Source organism: Gossypium arboreum, chromosome 6, assembly GCF_025698485.1.
Source record: "Gossypium arboreum isolate Shixiya-1 chromosome 6, ASM2569848v2, whole genome shotgun sequence".
Classification (NCBI taxonomy): domain Eukaryota; kingdom Viridiplantae; phylum Streptophyta; class Magnoliopsida; order Malvales; family Malvaceae; genus Gossypium; species Gossypium arboreum.
The window spans coordinates 57,302,794-57,329,543 of NC_069075.1; the positions used below are offsets into that span (position 1 = coordinate 57,302,794).

General features: G+C 32.2%; 2 non-coding genes and 1 pseudogene across 2 annotated transcripts; 2 read left to right on the top strand and 1 right to left on the bottom strand.

Annotated features, from left to right (window-relative positions):
* Positions 1-256: 256 nt before the first annotated feature.
* LOC108485314 (cysteine-rich receptor-like protein kinase 34) lies at positions 257-3,869 on the top strand (annotated as a pseudogene).
* A 12,242-nt stretch (positions 3,870-16,111) lies between these two features.
* On the bottom strand, positions 16,112-16,217 carry LOC128294477 (small nucleolar RNA R71). The gene has a single exon (XR_008284787.1). It is a non-coding gene; the product is annotated as a small nucleolar RNA R71 (small nucleolar RNA).
* Positions 16,218-22,630: 6,413 nt separating this feature from the next.
* On the top strand, positions 22,631-22,737 carry LOC128294858 (small nucleolar RNA R71). The gene has a single exon (XR_008285164.1). It is a non-coding gene; the product is annotated as a small nucleolar RNA R71 (small nucleolar RNA).
* The last annotated feature ends 4,013 nt before the right edge of the window (positions 22,738-26,750 follow it).

Here is a 26,750-nt window from a genome sequence, read left to right on the forward strand (position 1 = left end):
AATTCTATACGTACTTATAAAATTATTAACAAAATTAAAATATTTTATTTTTATTTTGAGAATACTCATAAAAATACGAGTATCTTACAAAATCATACAAGTATTATCTTAAAAGTGTCAATATAAAAATATTATTTTTTAACTAATCATTAATTAATAATTGAATGATGTACGGGTCATCTTGGGAAGTGACTGCACCCAATAACACTCATGATTTTTTAATATTATAAGATTATTTTTCTGAAAAAACGTCAAAAGATAACCCGAAAATCAAGTTCCTTTGTCTCATCAACTGTCAACTTCAACTTTCTACAGGAAGAAACATGGAGTAGCATCCTTTGACTTTTTCTCCAACTCACGACGCGGAGGGAAACAGAAAGCCGAAAGCTCCCATCTCTATCAATGAAAATTCTGGATTAAAACTTCCCACTTCCCTTGTTTTTTTTTGTTTTTGGTTTCTTGCTTCAAAAATGTGGGTTACACTTAAAGCTCTTTCTTCATTTTTCTCCTCTCTGCTTATGGGCATCTGTCTTGTTGACGCTGCCCCAACGCCAAAATGCAATGACACTGGTAATTTCATCACAAATAGCACATATGGCAAAAACCGGGACCTTATTCTCGCTTCTCTCCCGTCTAATGTCTCTGCAAAAAGTGGTTTCTTTACTGCCAGTATTGGCCAAAACTCCGACAATGTTTACGCTCTTGGTGTATGCAGAGGATATTCTACTCCGGACGATTGTTATAGATGTGTCAATTCCTCAACCCACGATCTCATTGTTAGCTGTGACAACCAGAAAGAAGCCCTTTTATGGGCCAGTGAGCTCAAATGTTTTATACGCTATGCAAATCGCCCCTTTTTCGGAATCCTGGAGGTAGAACCCACTGATGCAGGCTACAATACGGCCAGCATCACATCCAACTTAACTCAATTTGATACTATTTGGGAGAGTTTGATGGACAGAGTGGTGAGAAAGGCTTCCAGCGGCTCTTCTACTCTTAAGTATGCAACTGGGGAAGCAGATTTTACAACATTCCGAACGATGCATACACTTATGCAGTGCACTCCAGATTTATCACACAAGGATTGCGATTCCTGCCTAAGGCAATCCGTGAGTAACTATGAAAGCTGTTGCCATGGGAAGCAGGGAGGTTATGTTCAGAAGCCTAACTGTTGGTTCAGATGGGATTTGTATCCCTTCTATATATCCAATGCTTCTACTACAGCCCCATCCTTATCTCCTCCACCACTTTCAGTGAACTCTGCAAGCAAAAAAAGGTGAGTACCGATCTGCTAGATAGCATCCTCGTTTCAGGAAGAAATCGATGTTAATGAAAAGTTGTTGCTCGTGCAGGGGACGGAGGCCATTCATCCCATACCCTACTCATTATAATCGTTCCAATTATCATCTTCGTGGTAGTAATTGTCACACTTGCAGCTGTTATTCTCCTTAAAAGGAACAAGAAAAGAAAACAGGATGATCAAAGTAAGTTGGTCTTTGAGTTTCTTTTCTATAGTCCTAACTTGACTCCTTCACAAAATTAACCCCGTGCAATGTTTAAGCATGATTTTAGATTTCTTTAGAACTTATATACCGAGTATTTTAATCGAACAATAACAAAAACAACTTGATACGATAAGCGTGAAGTAGCTTTGAAAGTTGAAGCCATTTAGCAAAAACTTGCAAGTGCTTTCCTCTCCTTTTCATTTATTTATAACTTAATTGATTCCTTGTTTTCCTGCAGTTAACAAGAACCATGCGGAACCGTTTCAATTTAACTTTAATGCAGTAAGAGTTGCAACAGAAAACTTCTCGGATGCAAACATGCTCGGACAAGGTGGATTTGGTTATGTTTATAAGGTAACTTAATATTTTGGTATATGAAAATCTCCTATATCTCGAAAGAAGAAAAAGAATGATTGAATGTATGGACGTGATTGCTTTCCGTCATCCTTCTTTGGTCCAAATACAATCAGGGTCAGCTTGAAGACGGAAGAAAAGTAGCTATAAAGAGGCTGTCTGAAAATTCCGGACAAGGAGAACAAGAATTCAAGAATGAAGTGATATTATTGGCAAAGCTTCAACACAGGAATTTGGTTCGGCTTCTTGGTTTTAGCTTTGAACAAAAAGGAAAGGGTTCTCATCTATGAGTTTCTGCCTAATTCAAGTCTTGACAGCTTTATATTCGGTATTGTTTCAATCCTTTTAAAATACACTTATTGAATTCCTTTTGATTTTTTAGGTTGCCTGTCTCGATAGAATACATTTCAAGCCGTGTTATATTGGAGAAAAGTTGCAAATCTCTGGTTATTACTATTTTGTTCATGACTGATGACATGAGTAGAGACATTTTGAATTCTGAATGTGCATTTTAGTCTTAGAACTTCTTGAATTTTGCAGATCCAGTAAAGTCTTTACAACTAAATTGGGAGAAGAGGTACAAAATTATAAAGGGAATAGCCAAGGGACTTCTTTATCTTCACGAAGATTCTCAGTACCGAATCATCCATCACGACTTAAAACCAGCCAACATATTGTTAGATGAAGAGTTGAATCCTAAAATCTCAGATTTTGGAATGGCGAAATTGTTGCGCTTGAGCAAAGTCAAGCGGATACAAGCAAAATCGTAGGGACCTAGTAAGTATTAAGAAGGATCTGTTGTTTTATGTTACTTCTTTAAGGTTTGAGTCAAAAACTCAAAGATCCCAATCATTAGCATCTCATCCAGAGCTTAGTTTTAGCAACCATACAAATTCATTTTATTATTCATTTGTCTGCAGTGGATACATGGCTCCAGAGTGTGCATTGCGTGGACTATTCAGTTAAATCTGATGTTTATGGCTTCGGAGTGTTGGTTTTGGAAATCATTAGTGGTCAAAAAATCAATAGCTTCACCAACCGAGAAGTGGGAGACTCTCTGCTTACCCATGTAAGCTGTGTACTGTGGTTATCGTATAACCGGACCAGAAATTGCTAAAACACAATGTAAGTTCATATTCCTCAATTTTTGCAGGCATGGAGAAACTGGAATGAAGGGACTGCTTTGGAAGTTGTAGATCCAATTCTGAGGGATGGCTCGAGAAGTGAAATAACGAGATGTATCCAGCTTGGGTTGCTTTGTGTTCAAGAAGATACTGCTTGTAGACCAACCATGGCCTCTGCGGTTCTCATGTTTAGTAGCTATTCCATCTCTCTTCCAGTGCCATCGGCACCTCCATTGTCTATGCATTCCATCAGGGAGACAGAAACGAAGTCGAAGTCATCATCCTTCTCTAATCAATCTAAAAGAGAAACCGTCCAAGTCTCTGTCAATTAGGCTTTGGTTTCTGAACTAGATCGTCATTGAATCTTGAAGATGGTACTTTGTACTTCCATAACATATTTTCTCTTACATAGTAATCATAAAAAAGAAAAAAAAAAAGGTTCAAATTAGAACACTTAGAATTCACGAAAGAAACAGTCTGTTTCGTTTTCTTTTCAAAAGATTGGATTCAACACCATCTCTGCAATTGAAGTGCTTCCTCTTGTCTTAGTACCAAAAAAGAGGGCCGGTTGTTGTGGTGCTGGTAAAGTAATAGCAGAACTGCGAAGCATCAGAACTATTCTTGCCATTATCGACCTTGACTTCGGATGGCGCAGACCAATCCAGTCTGAATGCGCCCAATGACTTCATCACTCACATAAGAATCTCTTAAGCTTGGATCCATCATCTCCAGTGGCGTCCTCTCCTTCCAATATCTCCAAGCCTGTAGCAATGCATGTAACCACTAAAATGAGGGGTATTTGTGTAGCATACTTATGTTAATTGAAACAGTATATTTTGAGTTAAGACAAGTTAAAAAAGTAAACAAAATCATTGGAAAGCGAGAATTTCTGTGATGTTGGTTAATGTTCTGGGTTGTCTTGTCACCCATTTGCTTACAGCCATGAATACTATAACCTTCTACCAAAATTATATGTGCTATGACAACTCTGGTAATTTCACAACGAACGGTACCTTACATAAGGAAAAAGCCTTCACCTTGTAACAAACATAATGAAGTACCAAGCTTGACACTCTCTTGGGCTGTGCAAAGGAGACTTCATATGTTTGCTATAGCTGTGTCAATTCCACACTCTGTGATCTCAGAGTTATGAAGATTTAGCCTATATCTTTAACCATGTTTTCATGAAAATGATAATAAATAATTATTTTAAAATTTTTTATATCTTAGATGTATATATTTTTATTAATTTTAAAATATTTTTTTATAATTTTTGTTGTTGTTGTGACACGGTAGGTTAGTATCATTTGTTACATCTACACTGTTAACAGTTAAATTGGTGTCATCTGACAATTTTTAAAAGGCTTAATTGATTGTTTATTTGATAATTGAAGACTGGCACTTTTTTTAAAAGGGTTAATTGATTTTTTCTTTATTTTTTACTAAGGGTTATTTTGACATTTAAGCTAAAAATGGTAAACTATAGAATTAATCAACCAACTATTAACGTGTTTCTACTTTGGTCATCTAATTATGAAAATTTTCAATTTAGTCACTAACGTTTTAGATCATTTCTATTTTAGTCATTTACGTTCTAGATCGTTTCTATTTTGGCCGCTCTTCATTACATGGTTAACGGAAGTAATAATATGACATTTTTTCTCCTTAGTATAATAACACATTTACTCCATACTTGCAAATTCTATCCATTTGATCCTAGTTCTAAATAATTCAATAAATTTAACCCTTCACATTTACAAATTCTATCAATTTGACCTTCAAATACATACAAATAAATATAAATTATATATTATGAAAAGGAAAATATAATATTATTTATATGTTTATATAAATAATATTATGTGTTTATATTAAATTATAATTAGAAATTCTATCACATGCGTATGCGTCTGAAAATAACATATTTAGAACATAGAGTTGTGTTTAAAAATAACATACAATAAATAATAAAACGATAGATGTCGCTTCAAATCCCACAACATGCATATTTTTATTGGTTTTGGTTAAAATAAAAGACTAAAATACCCCACATAATATAACTTATTTTAATTATAGAAGGACATTTTGTATTTTCCATAGAAATAAGAATCTTGAAAACAAAAAAGAAAATATACTAAATCAACAAAAATATGATTTCCAATCTTATAAAGAACTTATAGAACATTGGAAATTTAAATTTACTAAAAGTACAGATATAAAATGAAAGAGTAAAGTATTTAAAATTAATAGAACAACTTTATGAAAAACGTAAAGACTTATTTACTTTTTTAATTATCATTATATATTAAATTATGACACTATAGATGTAGTAGTTCTAGTAATTCGATAATCAAGAAGATTTAAAGGTTACTAGTTATAAATCTGATGAAGAAAATACTTCAACAGATGAAGAAGAAAATATAGAAATTCCAGAACCAATGGATACTGAAGAAACAAATCCTTATGGAAAAAGAAAAATAGAGTCAGATATTCAAAACAATGATTATCTGAGAGCTTTAAATAAAGATTTTGAAAAAGTTGAAAATATAACTAGAATTTTTGGTACTCAAACCGAAAATATAGCTACTAATGAAATTAAAATTGAATATCCAGGGGAGTCATCTAGTCAACCTATACCACATAAGATTGATGATTTAAATAAAAGAAATGTGGCTCAAGATGGAATATATAATATAAATTAGTTAAAAATAGTTAAAAATTAGTTTTTTAACTACTACTAATAAAAATATATATAAAATAATTTTTATTTTTATAATTTTAAGATTAAATTTATCAAGCAAATGGTCTTAAATTACAAGATTATATTATTATAAAAATAAAAGAATTTCTTGAAAATATTAAAATAAAAACAACTTCAACAATTTTTAGGAATAGTTAATTATGGAAGAAATTTCTTTCCTAACTTATCTGAAAAAGTAGGTAAGTTATATGAAAAATTAAAAAGGATAAACCTTTTATCCGGTCTAAAAAGATTCAAAAATTATAAAAATATAAAATCAAAAATAAATTATACCCTAAAGGTTTATTTACCTAAATAAGGTGATAAATTAATTTTAGAAAGATGCATCACAAAATTATTGGGGATGTATTTTAAAAGCTAAAACAGTTAAAAATGAAGAATTAATATGTGGATATAGTTCAGGAAAATTTAAACCAAATGAAATTAATTATGCCATATATGAAAAAGAATTATTAGCTATTAAAAAAAGGAATAAAGACTTTTCTTATATATTTGGCATCTGAAAATTTTATTATAAAAACTGATAATCAAGCAGTTAAATAATTTCTTACTAATAACAGTTTAGAAACTATACCTAGGAGAATTAGATGGTATAATGAAATATGTACTTTTAATTTTGAACTTTTATATGTGAAAGGCACTGATAATACTCTTGCTGATTATCTTAGCAAGCCCTATGGATAGAGGTAAAAAACCACTAGAACAAGTAGAAGAATGGACTATTGTCCATAAAAAACCCAACAAAGTGAAGACAATAAATCCTAATCAAGGATTTGTTACAATATCTCCACAAGCATCATTTTATTAAAAAATAGAAGATATAAATTAGTTAGATGGAAACCAGGAAATAAAAATATACTGGTTATAATAATAAAAGAAAAATTTGTTAGAAGAAAACTTCTAAAAAATCTAAAAAATATATATAAATGTTTTATATGTGATGAAAAAGGCCATATAGCAACAAAGTGTCCTAACAAAGGAAAAATGCAAAGAAAATGATTAAAACACTTGAAGGACAAGATTTAGAAATATGCTTAGAAGAGGAAATAAATCGAAGAAATATTATATGAATTAATATCGTAAATGACTCTAATTCAAATAATGAAGAATATATATTTATATTTAATGTAGGAAGTAGTTCTAAAACCAATTAGAAGAAATTCCTAAATCGAATAACAAAATATAAAATTAGGTAATTTAATCGGATAAGAAAAAGACTTTTCGATGAAATGATAGAAAAATAAATAAAATCATATTTCTAAAGAATAAATATATAAAATTTCTAAATTCAAGATATGGAGTCAAAGAGACATAGAAAAATTAGTGGCAATACAATGCTAAAGATACTAGAGATGGATTAATGAAATTCCATTATTTACTAAAATAAAATTAAAAGAATTAGGAAGAAATATCCTCAAGTAAGATATATACATTTAGGTATAATTAAGATAACAATTAGAGCTTTATTTAGAAAAGGACATGATATTCCTATAATAGCAGTTTTATTAGATAAAAGATTTGAAAATCCAATAAAATCACTTATTGGAGGTATTCAATCTAATTTACGTACTAGCGTAATAGGTTTTAAAGTTAAACCAAATTACTTTATATCTATTACAGATCCTCTAATAGAAGAGTGTTTATGTTTAAGAATTCAGACAAAAGATTCTGAAATAAATTATTTAGCAGAAGATCTAGCTGTGACAGCCCTAAATTGACTCTAACCGAGTCAAAAAAAAAAAATAACCGTCATAGTTGATGCTCATTATATGTACATATGCATGTGTGAAAATTTCATGTTTGGATTTTGTTAATTGTAAGTGAATTTTATCAAATAGGACTTATGTGAGAAAATTTAGAAATGTGCTAGGCAAATGTAAAGTGGTCTATTAATGCATGTTATGAAAATAATGGGTTTGCATGTCAATTTACCCAAAATTTAAGCATGGTGGCCGGCCATGCTATGAGTGGAAACATGTTGCAAACATGTTGGGTTAGTGGTTATGTTAGAAAGAATAAAATAATGAAAAAAGAGGAATATGATGAAAACAAAGGAAAAAAAAGTGTCCATCCTTTCACATTTTTTTTCCTTGGCCGAATGTTCTAAGAAGAAGGGGGGGAAGAGCTTGAGAAAATCAGCTATGGTAGTTTGCTAGACTAAGGTATGTTTGATGTTGTCCATGAGATTCATGCATGTTTTTAGTTGTTAGTTTGAGTTCTACCTAGCCCATGGTTTAAATCTTTGCTATGGGATGGAGATGATATTTGGCCATGGGTGTTGTCTTCTTGGTTGATGTTTGATGTTGTGGTGATAAGGCATGAAGATGAGTTAAGTTTCGGCTAAGGTGGATTTGTGTTGATGTCATTTGCATGCTAAGTGTGAAGCTTTGTAATGATACATGTGTATGGTGCTTTTGATGTTGTGAATGGAAGTAGTGGAAAAGTAAAAGAAAATTTATGTAGAAATGTGGTATATGTGGATTTGTAGGATGTTACAAATATATGTGAAGCCATGCTAGATTAGGAAGAATTCAGTCAAGTGTTCATGAGATGAAATTTTGTGTTTAGGTGAATTAAAGATGATAGTATAGTTGATATCATATATATATGTATGCATATTCGGCCATCAAATTAAGAGCATAGGTGATGTTGAGTCTAAGCTTTGCACATTCGGCCATATATATATATATATGCATGTGTGATTGGATTATTGATAGTAGGGCGATAACATATGGTTATTAGTCGAATAGCTCAAAAACATATGGTAGGAAGATAAGAATTAGTCATGTATCTCCTATGATATGAAATCATTAATATTTTGATATAAATATTTAGCAAGACGGTTAAACTAGTTAATTTGTTGATTAAGCTCAAGAAGTTAAAGGAGGAGAATCAAGCAAAGGCAAAGGAAAGAACATCGAGTAGCCGAGTTAGAACCGTTTTACCCAACACAAGGTAAGTTATTAAGCATATATTTTGTATTGATATAAATAATCATAATACCTATGTACTTATGCCGAATGGAATGATATATAAATGCATGAAGTGACAAAATTTATCGAGTGTAAAAAAAGAAGTGAGATGTATTGAGTTGCTGATTTTGGCACTAAGTGTGCGGGTATAAACGTTTACTATAATGAGATTGGCACTAAGTGTGCGAGTTTAATTGTATAGCACTAAGTGTGCGAGTTTGAATTGTATAGCACTAAGTGTGCGAGTTTGAATATTAAGCACTAAGTGTGCGGACTTACTGTATATTTTTGAATAATCATTAACGTTAAGTGTGCGACTTTATCGAGTAGATCATAGACAGTGGAACGAGTAGATATTTTGAGTTCATAAGGAATAGATGTTATGTTTATATGTGGAACTGAGCTTGGTAAGTCTTGAACCTATGTGGTGATTATATTTGAAGTAGGAACATAATATTATTGTGGAGTAGATGAAATGCTATTATTAGTATAATCTAAATGAAAATAAAATGATGTATGGAGATGCATCAAATATCATATCGAATATCATACGAGATGTCAATGGAGGCTTGGCTAGTTGAGAGCATGTAATCATAAATGTGCGTGAAATTATGGCATAGTCGGTATGGATGGAGTACCTAATCTTGCATTATTTGATTTCTTTTATGATATTTTATAAATGGACAGTAGTGTAATGCTTATGACTTACTGAGTTATATACTCATTCGGTGTGTTTATTTGTCACTTGTTTAGGTTCCTTTGATCCATTTTTGTGTGCTCGAGACCATCGTCGAAGTCATCACACCAGCTTGCAACTTTTTGGTATTTTTTTCCTAGTTAGTCTAAGAGAACATTTCGGCATGTATAGGCTATTATGTTTTGTTTGAACTTTGGTATGTAAAACTTTGGATAGCCATGCGAAAATGGCTTATATACGTTTTGAGCATAATGTTATAGTCATCTTGAATGTACATGTTCATTAAGAGGCATGGAAACTATGTAATAGGTAAAGTCTACCTTAAAAATGGATGCTGATAGCAGCAGTGACGTGGATGTGAAAAATCACTAAAAATAGTAGGAATGGAATTAAATAGTGAATAAATTATGTAATCTAACCTTGATGAATCTATTTTCATAGGAAAGTAACGAAATGATCATATGAACAGTATATTAGGAGATATTTAAGTTTTCGCGAAACAGGGCCAGGACGGTTTCTGGATTCCCTGTTCCGACTTTGGAAATTCATTATAAATTAACCAGAGATAATTAGAAGTTGTTCCATATATGTACAGATTCCTTTTCGAGTCTAGTTTCTATAGAAACAAACTACATCAGTATTGAAGCCCTGTACAGGGAGATATCCAAGTCGTAATGACTGAAGGACAGTGTGGTCGAACCCTGAAACAGGGGAGACTTTAACTAATAAACTGTACTAATTGGCTCAACCAAAAATTCTAGAAAAAAATTTGTAGATGGATATATGAGTCTAGTTTCAGGAAAAATTTACGGAACTGGTTTTCGACTTTTGGAACTCGAGATATGATTTTTAAGGTGACAGTGACGCAGTTAGCCAGCTCGTCTGAAAATTTAAAATGGACTGTGCAATAAGTGATTTAAGTCTGCGAACCCCTCGTGTCTGACTCCTGCAACGGTCTCGGGTACGGGGTGTTACACTAGCAATAAGTTGAACTTCTATTAATGAATATACTAATACTGTAGAAGTAGAAATTAAATAAATAAATAATAAAATTATTGAGCTTTTTGAACCTAATAAATTTACTACAGAAATTCAACCAAAATTATTACATTTAAAGGATGTATCAATACCAAGAAACTGGATGATAGATAGAATAAGTGGTGCTAGTACTTCAAAACATGTAAGTACTATAGAATATATGTCGTTAAGAGATAGATTATATTTTAAAAATAATACTATAACAAATACAAATGATAATTTAGTTTTACCCTCAAATACTCAAACAGAGAAAGACGAGGATAATATAAATACAAGTTCAACAATAATAGGAATGAAAACAGTTCAAATACCTATTTTTCCAACTAAATCTAGTAGAAATTCTAGAAACACTAGAATGGAAGAAATTCAAACCTCAACAATTATTCAACAGATGAAAATTGAAAATAGTGATGTTATTACATTTTAAATTTTCAACCAAGAAAATATTATACATATATTAGAATTACATTTCAATTTAGAGAATATAAAACATATTCTTTACACACTTTATTAGATACTGGAGCTACCACCAATAGTTGTAGAAAAATGACATTCTTGTAGAAAATGGGAACTAATGAAAAATCCAATTAGAGCCATAGGAATAGATGGTAATGAAACCATAATGGGATTTAAGGCTAGAAATATACAAATCTACATAAATAATGTTAGATTTGTTATTCCTAAAATATTATGTTTTCCTGAAATGCATAGGGACATATTATTAGGAAATAATTTTATATATCAAGATTTACCATTTTCTATAGATAAAATTTAATAATATTATCTACGAAAAGACTTATGTAGAAATACCTTTAGTAGAAAATCATAAATTTGTGTGTGATAAAAATTTTACACCACCAAGAAAAGAACAGATTAAACAACTAGAAACAGATCATTGGTTGATAATTTTAGTGAAGAACCATTAAAATTATGGCAGAATAGTCCTAGATATTGTGAAACAAAATTGGAAATCTCAAAAAAATCATTATAGTAAAACCTATGATCTATACTAAACAGGATATAGATGAATTTGATATACAAATCAAAGAATTATTAGAAAAATGATTAATAGAAAAAACTAGTAGTCCACATTCTAGTCCTACTTTTATGGTAATAAACTATTTGAAATAAAAAGAAGAAAAGCTAGGATAGTAATTAATTATAAAAGATTAAATCAAAATATTATTTTTGATGGATATTTTATTCCAAGAAAGGATGCTTTAATTAATCAAGCTAAACAAGCAAAATATTTTAGTAAATTTATTGTAAATCGGGATTTTGGCAAATAATGCTAACTGATGAATCTAAACCTTTAACAGCTTTTAGTGCACCTAATGGTTATTATCAATGGAGAGTAATGCCATTTGGAATGTAATGCACCTCAAATCTTCCAAAGATGAATAGATTCTATATTTAATAAATATAAAATTTTTTAAACAACCAATGATTTGTCTTTAGTTGTTTAATTTTATTGAATACAAAAAATCATAAATTATTGATTATTAACTTAAAGAAAAAGACATCAGAAAAGGCTGCAACGTGGAAGACAAATGATGTGACAAGACTATGCAACGTGGAAACAACTATGTTGATGACAAGATAGGATCTTTATCAGAAACACTGTGCAGGATTGAAGAAAAATTAAATAGAGTTTAGAAATTTTACTATAAAGAGAAATGTATATAGCCTAAACAAGGCATCGATATCAAAATCCAAAAATAGTTTTAAAAACTTTTACTTTCCAAATATCCTCTCATTGTAAACTTTCTTTTGTAAACTTTCCTTTGTAATAATATAATCCTTCTTCTTCCGCATCCCTTATTCCCTTAAGATAATTTATTTTATTTTTTAATCTTATAAAAAATAGTTAAAAAATTAAAAAAATTATTTTTATTGGTTCTTCAATCTGCATAGTGTTTCTAATAATGATCCTGTCTTATCATCAACATAGTTGTTTCCACGTTGCATAGTCTTGTCACATCATTTATCTTCCACGTTGCAACTTTTTTTGATGCATTTTTCTTCAAGTTATCTTTTTTTTTGTCCATTAGTGTTTCTTGGACATTATTTCTCCACGTGGCTGGCCTGCTTTGGCTTATCCTTCTTGGATATTATCTAGATTCATTAATTCTATTTCATCTAGATATAATGAATCTTGTGACAATTTTGGCGAGTTCCAAAGCTCCCACGTATTTCTGATTTCCTCTATTATTTATGATGGGAAATCATCAATCTCCATATCAGCTATCTTTTTTAATAGTTATATGGATTCTTCGTCTCTATTATTCTGGATAGTTCCAGTTTCATCTGCTACTATTCTTCTTCCATCAGCCATCAATTTATAAGTCCGATGTAGAAGAACATGTTGAGCTGTTGACATTAAATCAATCCCTGCTTGGGTCTGATAATAATTAAAATTATTATAACACTTGTCAATATTTTTTGTCAAGTGTTCTTTATCTTCTTTGACAGCTAATAACTTGGGGCTTCCAATCATTCTTTGAATAATCCAAATTTGATATGGCTGATAAAATCTTTCTCTTTCAATAAGACCAATAAGGCTACTTATTTGAATATAAAAATAGTAGAAAAAATCATCTTGAGTTACTTTTTGTGATAATATAGACTTAATAATTGCAGGAAAATCTTTTAATAAATGAAAAGAAAAATTTTGAACTACTATTTATTTAACAAAACCCTATTCAATACTTATATATCAAATGGTTCATGATCAAGTCTAAATTTAATAGTAGGAAAATTTTCATCTATATTATTTATAAAAAACATATGCTTGTAAGAAATATTCTAAAAAGTATTTTTAAATTGAGTTTGTTGGTTGCAAATAACTCCATTTATTTTGAAAAAATTCTACTGGTAATATTTTTCTAGCTTTATTATATAGACATAATCTAAACATTTTATTCATGATAGGACTATTTGTCCCTTTATTAATAAAATCTGAAATATATCAAGAAGATTGTTTATCTCCTTAATATCTATATATTCTATTTCAAACTCATACCAATATCTATATAAAATAGATTTTAATAATAAATCATGAGCTTCATTTTCTTTAGTTGTTTTTTCAACTAAGAATTGTGAAAATTTTGTAAGAGCTCTTCTGAAATTAGCTCTTTGTTCAGAAATATGGGTTTTCCATATTTCATTTATAAACTACATTTAACTATCAATATTTAATTTTTGTAATAATAAACCGAGTTGGTGTTTAGTTGACTTGTGATACCAATTCACCAATGACTTAAATAATAAAAGACTAAAGTAACCTCGAATAATATAACTTATTTTAATTATGGAAGGACATTTTCATATTTTTCACAACCGAGTTGGTATTCAATTGACTCGTGACACCAACTCAAGTAAATAATAATATAAATATACAACTAATTTATGTAATAAATTACTCAAAAACATGTCTAGAATGAATCTAGACAAATAGTTGTCCGATTCTAATGTATTTAGATAAAGAGTTGTGCAGGTTCTTTCTAGTCTCAACTAATATTTCTAATATTTTTATAAATATATATTTTTAATTTTATATATTTTAAATGTAAAAATAATGATATAAAATTAAAAATGTTATTAAATTAAAATATATAAAATACTAAAAAGTATGCCAACAACCATTTATTCAAGTTCTTTTCTGATAAGTGCTAAAAGTAACATGTTTTAACCTCATTCTTAATGCGTTTTTGGATGATTATTCTATGTTAATTGTGAATTTTACACTTCTAATTCTTTAAATTCATGTTTTAATACTTAATAGAGCACTCAAGAGTAAAAAGAACAAAAATCAGAGCGCTAGAGCAAGCTGCAAGAGCCACATGGTTGAACCATTCCACATGGCTAAACCACATAGCTATGTGACCCACATGAGTGTGTGGGGATCACATGGCTATGTGGTAGGCCATGTCGATTTCATGGAATTATGCACCGAATAGAGGAAAATAACAATTTTTAGGTTTTTCGGGCATTCTAAAACTTATATATGAAAAAAAGAAGAAGATAGGAGTGAGTCGTCAGAGAATATTCAAGAAAACAACTTGAAAAACACCATTGAAGCCGACTTTGAAGTAGATTTCCGTCAAGATTGAAGGTTCCCAGTTGATCTCTTAAGAAGTTATCATGAGTTTCTTTAGTTCTTTCGGTTATATTGTGTCTTGAATGTTTTTATTTTTAAGCATGGACTAATTTCCTAAATACTTAGGGAAGATGAACCCTATGATGGATTCTATCGTTTGATTTTTATTTTTGACGCAATAAGTACTTAGTTTCTTGTTCTCAATTATGTATGCTTAATTCTCAGTTTGATATTTCTATATTATTAGTCCATGTTTGATGTGCTTAAATCGGTGGTTGAATAGACTTTATTTAAGAGCAGATCTTGCTTAGTTGAGTGGAGTTACATGCAATCCTAGAAATAGGACAATATAAATATATTGGATTAGAGTCAAATCTAATAGGGGAATCCATAATACGAGTTGATGCAATAATAGGGGTTTTAATTAGAAATAAATTCCAATTAATCAACCTAAGATCAGTTACTCTTATACTTGAAAGAGATATTACCATAATTTAAGGATTTCTACGAATCAAGGTGCTAAGTAAAAAAATTGCGTAATTTAGATTGATAATGATAGAGGAATTCTAGGTGAATTCTTTCTTAGGTATTGTTTCATTTATTGGTTATTACTTGATTATTTTCTTGATTTGTTATTTGTTGTGTTCACTAGCTAATTAAATTAGTTAATTTTAGTTTTAATCAATCACTCAAATTATTCGATTAAATAATAGAAAGACGGTAATTACTAGTACTTTTAGTCTTTGTGAGAATGATATCTTTGCTCACTATAGATATACTGTTAATTGATAGGTGAACTTGCCTTAGTCAAATTTTTAGTTAAGTTCGTAACACATCAAGTTTTTAGTGACGTTGCCGAGTACTAGGATATTAGGAAAACTTTATTAATATTAATTTATCCTTTTTTATTTTTATTTTTATTTTTATTTTAATACATTTTTTAATTTAATTGTCTCATTCTAATTTTTCTTTTGTTTAATTCTTGCAAGTTATTTTGGTTTATGACTAGAGGCAACTCATTGGAACCAACGTTTTTGATAGCGAGATCGAAAAAAGTGCTCACAGAAATCGAAGAGAGGTTAGAGAAGTAAGGCAAGGTTAACAGATTTTAATAGACAATTAAGAGCAAAAGATCATTATTGTGGAGATGGATAATAATCCTGGTAATCAACAACCTTCTGTACGTCCTACTCCTCAGATTATGTATGACTATGTTAAGCCAACTCTAGTTGGGATGAATCGAGTATTATTAGACCGACTATTGTTGTTAACAATTTTGAGATTAAGCCAAACACAATTCAGATGGTGCAGTAGTATATTCAATTTGATGGATTGAAAGATGAATATCTGAATACTCATTTAGCTAACTTTCTAGAGATCTGCAACACGTTTAAGATCAATGGCGTTATTGATGATGCCATACGCTTATGGTTGTTCCTATTCTTTTTAAAGAATAAGGTAAAATAGTGGTTGAATTCACTTCCACAGGATTCCATCACTACTTAGGCTTAGATGACTAAAAAATTTTTTTTGAAGTATTTTCCACCAGCCAAAACAACTCAATTGAAGAATGACATCTATTCTTTTTCTCAATTTGATCTCGAGACACTGTATGATGCATGAGAGAGGTTTAAGGATCTTTTAAGAATGTGTCTTCATCATGGATTACCTTTGTGGTTAGTTCAAACCTTTTACAATGGTTTGAATCCCACGACTAGGCAGATGATTGATGTAACAACTGGCAGAAGATTGAATAATAAGACAGTTGAGGCAACCCAAGAATTGATTGAGATGATGACACTGAATAACTATCAGTGGCAAATTATGATAATAAAGCCTACTAAGGCAGCTGATTTTTTTAATATAGGTGTGTTTACTATGTTGACGAGTCAAGTGGAAACGTTGAGTAAAAAGATTGATGGCTTGAGTTGTAGTAAACAGGTGAATCCGGTAATGCGATGCAATGCTACAGGGACAAGGATGATCAATGTGGAATGTTTTAAATAGATAAAAGTTTTAAAGGAATTGTTAACAAATAAAAGTTATACAAACCATCCATTGTGGAGCTCAATAAGGAATGCTCGACCATTTTCCAAGACAAACTACCCACCAATCTTAAAGATCTAAGGAGTATTACTATTCATTATTTTATTGGTAGCTTAAATGTAGAAAAAGCTTTGATTGATTTGGATGCTAGTATCAATCTAATGCCTTATAAAATGCTCAAACAACTTGGTCTCAGGGAACCAAAACCAACTAGGATGAATATTCAATTAGTTGGCAGATTAATTAAGTATCCTAAGGGTATTATTGAGGATGTACTTGTTAAAGTAGATAAATTCATATTCCTTGTTGATCTCGTTATATTAGACATGTATAAAGATGTTGAGGTACCTATGCTTTTAGGTTGACCCTTTTTAGTCATTGCTAGAACTATTATTGATGTGGGCAATGATGAACATGTGTTGAAGGTAGGTGATGAAGAGGTTACTCTTCAAGCACATGATGGTGTGAGAGTTTCTAATGAGCGAGATGATACTCGTTATTCTATTAATGTTAGTAATCATGCGACTCAACATTCTTTGTAGGAAATCACTCATGAATATGTGTTAAAATTGTATCATTTTCAAGGTGATAGAAATCAAGGACAAGTGAAGAGAGTGGTACATCTCGATGAATTAGATAAATGACAAACAAAGGCTGATGAGAACTCGAGAACATTCAAAGAAGCAACAAAGCAACACCATGGTGTGTATTTAAAGAGGCTAAATCAATTCAAAGTTGGAGACAAAGTGTTGTTGGACAATTTAGATCCACGAATGTTTCTTGATGAGCTTAAGTCAAGATGGTCGAATCCATTTATGGTACAAAATGTCTTCCCATATGGAACCATTAACGTGACACACCTTGATTACGTCACATTCAAGGTAAACTATCATCAACTCAAACTTTATCTTGGTGGTGATATTGATAATGAGAGAGAGGAGCTTCAGCTCCAAAATTTGAATTAGCTGTGAGCTTGAAAAGGGAATTCGAGCTTAGGCTCTAAAGAAGCTCTTCTAAGGAGGCAACCCAAGTGTTTTTATTTATTTGGTTATTTTTATTTTAGTTCATTTATTTATGTTGCATGTTAATACTTTTATTTCTATTAAAAAAAGAGAGAAAAAAGAGAAATGTATATAAACAAACAACACGGTATAAGGTATACCACACAGCTTGGCAACACAGTTGCATAGTATACACATCCTAAACACACGGGCGTGTCAAGGACCGTGTGCTGTAGCCAATTTTTTTCAATTTTCTTATGACATACGTAGTCTAAGTGATGGCATACGGCCTTGCAACACAATTGTCTGACCCACACGCCCTTATACACGATCATGGTAGATGCGAATGAGAACAACACACAGTTTAGGTGACGACACACAACTGTGTGAATATTTGAGCTATTTTTTTCAATTTTCTTATGAAACACATGGTTGAGTGAAGGTACACAGCCTAGAAACACAACCATATGACCCACATGCACTTATACACGGCTATGGGAGAAGTGAATGACAACAACACATGGTCTAGGTATGACACACGGCCACACGGCCGAAATACATGGGCATGTCTAGTGTGTCACAAAACTAAATAAAAATATGACAAATGCAAATGCACCTATTAATAAATAGTATAGCTATGGTGAGTAGAGATATCGTATTCACCAGGACTAAAAGTATTAGTAATTACTATTTTCCTATTATTTAGCTGACAAATTAGAGTGATTGTTTTTAAACTAAATTTACTAAATTAATCTAACTAAGAACTCAACAGAAAATAAATCAGGAAAATAATCGAATAATAACCAATGAGAGAGACAATGCCCAGGAAAGAATCCACCTAAACTTCACCTATTATTATGAATCTGAATTAAATGATTTATCCACTTGGTATTTTGATCCATAGAAATCCCTAAATTATGCTAATATCTCTTTTGAGAGTAAGAACAACTAACTCTAGGTTGATTAATTGAAATCTCTTTCTAATTAAAACCCTTATAGTCGCGTTAACTCGATTTATGGATTCTCTTATTAGATTTTACTTTAATCTTGTAGATTTATGTCATCCTATTTATAGGATTGCATGCAACTCCACTCAATTATGCTAGATCTACTCTTGAGTAATCGGCCACATGAGTAATCGGCCATGTGTAATCGGCCACATGAGTAATTTGAGCACTTGATGTTATGTTAAAATTCTTGAGCTTAAATATATGGATGTATGTATATGTGGCCATATAATGGCGTTTTGGTTCAAAGGTTGAATGATAAATTATAATAAAGTGAGATGATATGAGATGCCGAATGTGATTTACTAGTAAACATTATTGATAGAAATATTGAATACTTCTACTTGTATTCATTAAGCTCAAGAGCAAAAGGAGCTAAATCCGATAAAGGGAAGGAAAAAGTGATCGAATAGCCGTTGAAGCCGTTCGACAACATCCGAGGTAAGTCCTCAAGAAATGACCCTACTCGAATTATGTGAAATGAAATATGGATGTGTAATGATTATTGATTTATGTGTGTATGAGTATTTGAATGATACCGGGCTAAGTCCCAAGGCGATTATGCTAGTGATATGTTTGTGTTTGAGCCTTAGTAACGAAAATGAAACATGGATGTGTAATGATTATTGATGTATGTGTGTGCATGAGCAATTGAATGATATCCGGCTAAGTCCCAAGACATTTATGCTAGTAATTATATCCGGTTAAGACCTGAAGGCAATTGTGCTAGTGACTACATCAGGCTAAGACCAAGGCATTCGTGCAAGTTGTTAAATCCGGGCTAATACCCAAGGCATTTGTGCAAGTCGTTCTATCGGGCTAAGACCAAGGCATTCGTGCATGTGGTTATATCCGGTTGTATTCAAGAAGCTTGGGCTGGAGGTGAGCGTTGGTTGCTGTAATAAATTTAATTAGTACGCTCGAAAAGCCCAAAGGATAAGGTATGTTTATATGTGCATTGGAAAAGTCGATATGTTTGAGTAACATTCGTTCGATCGACTAATTAGTTTTCAGCTATTGAATTGGTTGATATCTTGTGAAAGTATATAATGATGAAGTGTGAAGTAAGTATGATTATGTGAATGTGTATTAATGAAATGATTCATTTGGCTATGTGAATGTAATGCTTTAGTTAAAGCTGATTTTATTGCTTGAGACTTACTAAGCATAAAAATGCTTACTCCGTTGCTTTGGCTCTCTGTTTTATAGATTTTGCTCGTTAGCGATCGGATTCGGGATCATTAAAGTCGAAGTCATCTACACTATCAAAGCCTCCATTTTGGTATAATTTTGGTTGAACTTTGAAATGGCATGTATAGGACTACCCTAATGTTGAAGGTCATGTACCTTTCGGTTTTGTGTAAACTTGGATAGCCATGCGAAAATGGCTTATATACGTTTTTGGTATGATACTATAATCGTTGTATGTTGATGATTATGGGGTATGGAATTGTTTTGAGAATATTAGCCATTGGAATGGTTAATCATGATCACACTTTGTGCTATGTATGCAAAGAGGGGCAATTGAATCGTGGAAATCATGAAATAGGTAAAGGTTACCTTGAAAACAGATGCTGGCAGCAACAGTGGTGTGGTTTTGAAAAATCACCAAAAATTGTAGGAATGGTATTAAATAGTGAATAAGTTATGTGAATGAACCTTGATGAGTATACTTTCATATGGAAGAAACGAAACGGTCATAGGAGTTACTTGTTAAGAGATATTAAAGTTATCGTGAGACAGGGCCCGAACGGTTTCTGGGTCCCCTGTCGCGACTTTAAAAATTCGCTATAAATTATCCAGAAAGAATTAGGAGTCATGCCTTATATCTTCAGATTACATTTTGAGTCTAGTTTCATTAGAAACAAACGGTACCAGTATTAAAGCCCTGTACAGAGAGATATTCAAGTTGTAACGCGCGAAGGTCAGAGCAGTCGATCCCTGTAACATGGGTGACTTTAACTAATAAACTGTACCAATTGGCCCGACCAAAAATTATAGAAATAAATCCATGGAAGGATATATGAGTCTAAATTCAGGGAAAATTTACGGAATCAGTTTCTGAGTTTTGAAACTCGAGATATGATTTTTAAGGCGACAGTGACGCAGTTTTCCAGCCTGTCTGGAAATGCCAAATTGGTCGGTGCTTTAAGAGGACTTGGCTCGTTAACCCCTCGCGTCCGACACCGGCGATGGTCTCGGGTTCGGGGTGTTACAGTAAATTTGTTCGAGCCGTTTGACTCAAGCTCTGAAGGGTAAATTTGTGGATCCGTTTTGTCTAGCAGTACTTTTTCCCCAACCTTAAATTGGTTTATTCCATTCACATGCTCGTCATGGCATCGTTTTGGCTCTTCATCGTGTTTTTTTGGTTTCTCCTTAGCATGTGTTCACCGTTCATCTAGTTGATCGATTTTCACCATTCGCTCTTCATAAGTTGTTCTATTTTTGTCACCTTGACTGAAACATGGCTCCATCATGTTTCCACGAGGGATTTCCTACAAAGAAGGTTGAGCCATGTGGTTACTAACATTTACAGAACATTTAAAATCATCTCGATCCCTAAAGACTCTCATAGAATCACATGGTTGGAGAATAATCTTTTCGTCATCTACACAAAGCACAAGTTCACATTTACCAACATAGATGATAGTCTTAATAGTGGCTAAAAAAGGGCTACCTAAAATCAAAGGTACCTCACTATCCTCATCCATATCTAACACAACGAAGTCAATGGGGAATATGAATTTCTAAATTTTTACAATCACATCATCAATAGTAACCCTCGGATATTTTAATAGTTCTATCTGCTAGTTGAATACTCATCCTAGTGTGTTTGGGTTTCCCAAGACCTAGTTGTTTAAACATTTTATAGGATATGAAAACTACCAAAGAGACAAGGAATACTAAAACTCCCTGGATATTTTAGTTTGTTGGGTAGTTTATTTTGGAGAATGGCTTAGCAAACTGTGTTGAGCAACACAGTGGACGAGTCATCTATCTTCCTCTTGTTTGTTAATAGCTCTTTTAAAAATTTGATATATTTTGACATCTGCGAAAGAGCTTCAACAAACGTTAAGTTAATGTGTAATTTTTTAATAAGCTTAAGAAATTTACCATATTGTTCATTCGTGTGATCTCTCTTCAATGCATTAGGATATGACACTCGAAGTTTGTATTCTTTGACAATCAGATTTAGCTCATTCTTACCTTCTTCAACCTTATCATTGTTTGCCATAATTTTGTGTCTTCGTTCTTGTTCAGTTTCAACTAACCCTTCCACATCTCGAATAGTAATTACGTGAAGTTGCTCTCTTGGGTTAGTTTCAGTTTTTCTAGGCAAGCTACCTTGTGGTCTTTTCGAATTTAATTTAGCAAGTTGACCTATTTAATTTTTGAGTCCTTGAATTGATGCTTGTTGATTTTTCAGTATTGCCTCAGTGTATTGAAAACAGCTTTTTGACACCGAGATAAACTTTGTCAAGATCTCCTTAAGGTTTGGCTTCTTCTCTTTCTGACAAGGTTGCTAGAAGCCTGGAGATTGTTGTGCTTTTTGATTTCCTTGATCACCCCAAGAGAAATTGGGATGGTTCCTCCAACCTACATTATAGTTATTACTACAAAGGTTATTTTGGGGTTTGACATTGTTACCCATATAATTAACTTGTTCATTTTCTGTGCTAGGACCGAAGGGTAAGCATTCTGGATTATTCATTCCACCTCTATTTGTATCGCATTTCATCAACAGATTCACCTGTGTAGAAGCATATAAACCATCAATATTCTTATTTAATACTTCTACTTGGTTTGATAACATGGTGACTGTAACTATATTAAAGACACTGGCTGGTTTCATCGCTTTGTCCTCATGACTTGCCACTGATAATTATTCAATGCCATCTTTTCTATGAACTCATAAGCTACTTTGGGTGTTTTATTGTTCTGTGTTCCACCAGTTGTTGCATCAATTAACTACGTAGTTGAAGGATTCAAGTCGTTGTAGAAGGTTTGAACTTGCAACATAAAGGTAACCCATGATGAGGGCACCTTCTCAATAAGTCTTTCTATCTCTCCCATGCATCATATAACATCTTTAAATTGATCTGCACAAAAGAAGAGATGTCATTCCTCAACTTAGCTATTTTAGTTGGTGAGAAGTACTTCAGAAAAAACTTCTCAGTCATTTGAGCCCATGTAGTGATGGAACCTCGTGGTAAAGAGTTTAACCACTACTTTTCTTTGTTTTTCAATGAGAATGGGAACAACCGAAAGTGAATGTCATCATCAGTGGCGCCATTTATCTTGAAAGTGTCGCAAATTTCTAGGAAATTGGCCAAATGAGTATTAGGATCTTCATCTTGCAAACCATCAAACTAAACATACTGTTGTACCATCTAAATAGTGTTTGGCTTCAGCTCAAAATTATCTATAGCAATGGTGGGTTGCACAATACTCAATTCAACCCCAGTCAGTATGGGCTTGGCATAATCGTACATAGTACGAGGAACAAGAGTTGCAGGAGGTAGTTGAATATTCTGATTATCGCCCATATCCTCAGTAATAATGATGTCCTCTTGTTTGTCTACTATATTTTGTCGACTTTGCCTTGCTTCTCTATGATTTCTACGAGTAGTACTTTCAATTTCACTATAAAAAAGCAATGGTCCCGATAGGTTTCTTCTAGTCATAAACTAAAAGAACCTGCCATAAGCAAACAAAAAAATTAGAATGTAGAAATTAAATTAAAAATATAAAAATAAAATAAAAATAATAAAAATAGCTAAATTAATAAAAATAAAGTGTTCCTAATATTCTAGTCCCCGACAATGGCGAAAAAAATTTGGTGTGTCATGAAACTAACTAAAAATAGGACGGAGTCAAGTGCACCGATCGATAAATAGTATAGCTATGGTGACTAGAGATATCGTATCCACAAGGACTAAAAGTATTAGTAATTACCATTTTCCTATTATTTAGCCGACAAGTTAGAGTGATTAGTTTGAAACTAAATTTACTAAATTAATCTAACTAAGAAATCAACAAAAAATAAATTAGGAAAACAACCAAATAATAACCAATGAGAGAGACAATATCCAGAAAAGAATCCACCTAGACTTCACCTATTATTATGAATCTGAATTAAACGATTTATTCACTTGGTATCTTGATTCGTAAAAATCGCTAAATTATGCTAATATCTCTTTCAAGAGTAAGAACAACTGACTCTAGGTTGATTAATTGAAACCTCTTTCTAGTTACAACCCCTATCATCGCATTAACTCGATTTATGGATTCCCTTATTAGATTTTACTCTAATTCGGTAGATTCATGTTGTCCTATTTCTAGGATAGCATGCAACTCTACTCAATTATGCTAGATCTACTCTTAAATATGGACTTTTCCTCCATTGAATTAAGCATATTAAATATGAATTAATATCTCGAAAATATTAAAACAAGAGATAAGCACACATAATTGAGGACAAGAATCAATTATTTATCATGTAAAACAAAAATTAAATAATAGAATTCATCATATGTTTCATCTTCCCTAGGTATTTAGGGAATTAGTTCATAATTCTGAATAAAAACATCTCAAAGTCAAAATAACCACAAGAAATAAAGAAACTCATAAAAACTTCAAAAGAAATTAAAAGGAGGTCTTCAATCTTGATTTAGATCTGCTTCAGAGTTGGCTCCAATGGTGATATTTGACTTGTTTTCTTCCTTATTCTCTGATGGCTCCCTTCTCTCTTCTTCTATTTGGTATTTATAGACTTCAAAATGCTTAGAAAGGCTAAAAATTGTATTTTTCCACGTGTTTGGGAAGCAAGTTGCGAAATTGACACGATCTGGGACTTGGACATGTGTTTAGCCCATGTGGCTCACACAGTCGTGTGTCCAGCACGTGTTGGAAGGCCTAGCCCGTATGGCTCCTGAAATATGCTTTTTTGTCCCTTTTTCGCTCTTTTTTTTCGCTTTTTTTGCTCTCAAATGCTCATCTAAGTATAGGAACATGAATTCAAAGGATTTGGAGCATCAAATTCACCAATTTGCATAAATAATCATCGACAAACACATTAAGAACGGGATTAAAATATGTTAGTTTTATCATTTATCAGTGAAACACGTCATGTTTACACTTGACCATTTTTTTAAAATTTTTTTCATGGGACATGCAGTTGCAGAGAGATACACAACCTGACCACACGGCTTGGCACATGGTCGTGTACCCTCTTTACAGCTAGGATTTTTTTTTTCTTTTTTCTTTTGTCTCCCTTACTCTTTCCAAAAAGCCTCCCTCCCTCCTAACAGCTGTTTAAGCACCCCAGCCACCAACCCCTATTTTTTTCAGACATTGTTTCCCCCAAAATCTTCCCCAATACGCCTTATACCTTATCGTTTGTCCCCCTCGCCGTCGTCTCCTCTCACAAAATGTTGACCTTTTTTTCTTCCTTCTAGACCTTACACATGTCATCGTCCCCCTCGCCCTATCTTTCCACCACCATTTTTCATCATCCCTTTGTGCATTCCCTTATGCCGCCACTGTTTCATTTTCTCCTTTCTCCACTCACAACTAGCCCTATTTGAGGATAACCCTTCTCCCTCACCTTCTAAGGCCTTCAAACAGCCATCTACCCTCTCCTCCATCTCTTTCCTCACGCTACCGCCAGTCATAACCCTGTTGGGTCATTAGGACGCCTCGTGGCGTAGCAAAAAAATTATTCCGGTGATCCAAACTAGTAATCCATGCACGAGGAACAAATCGAGAAGGAAAAGTTTGAAAATATTCCTTTCGAAATTTGAAAAATATGAAGGAACCACTAATGGTTTAATCCTCTTCGCACGCTGTCAAACAAAAGCCACAACAAAATCATCCTGGCCTCAACATAGTCCACCCAGTTGCGAATGAACAAACTGGAATCACCCAGTTTTTTTCAAAAAAAATACGGATGCTAGACCTAGGTTTCTTTTCCTTTTCATTGTTAATATTGGTAACACTCTTTCACCTTAGGATTTTTATGATTCCCTTTTATTTTAATATCCATATTAAAACTAGAATCACCTATTTTTATGCTAGAAAATATATGGAAAATATCATAAAGTAATATCCTTTCCAAAAAGATATTAATTTCCATATATTTTATGTTTGACCGAAATTATTATAACACTTTATTTTAATAATTTTGGTAAATAGTACATAATTAATATTTTATATGAATCAAGTTCATACATTTATTTTAACTATGTTCTCTATTCTTGTACAACGAATTTGTACATATATTGTGTTTATTATTTAACTGTCAAATTAAATTAATTCAAAAATTAATATAATTCCCGTGACAATTAAATTTAATATCAACTGTGTTTAGATTTTGTTCATTTCAACCGTAGGGTGTGACCCTGTAAGCTCTTGTAACATTGATAGAAATACTAGAGTACTTCTAATGTTACAAGCAATAAGTGGAATCTAGCAATGTATCATCACTACCCAAGTTACAAGAATTCGTGGTTCAACATAACCTTTCTGTGATAAATTTTTATGCATTATATCATTTTGTCCTTTATATCTCAATTGGACACAAGTCATGGAATAGTTATACTTGCAAAGTCCAATCTCATGTTTCTTGATACCCAAAATATACTACAATAAAAAAAATAAGTGTAATATCACATATTAACTTATTTGAGCATGGCCATGCATTTCTAGTCTCACTTCATTAAGTTTCTTAAGATATTGCTTCCATTATGTAGAAGGGAAAAATCCTATCTTGATCAATCATATCCCACTACATAGATTGTGGCATACCCAACATCAGTCTTTATAGTACAACCTATTACAGTAGATGTTTGACTGTATCAAAATATACGACTCACTATGATGGGACAATAATGATCTCAAGTTTAAGGATTGTATACATAGTTATCACTATGAGTAATGTTGTGACTATTATTTAATAATCCAAGAAACATACTCATAGCGAGCCAATACAATATGTTGTTCTCTAACATATACTCATGTATTGATTTTGACATCCCCATGTCAATAACAACACTTTGTCATCAATCAACTACATATTAGTCTTAATGCATTATTGTTGTCCAAGCCCACAATAATACTTGACTAAGGACCTTTTAAAAACAATCCT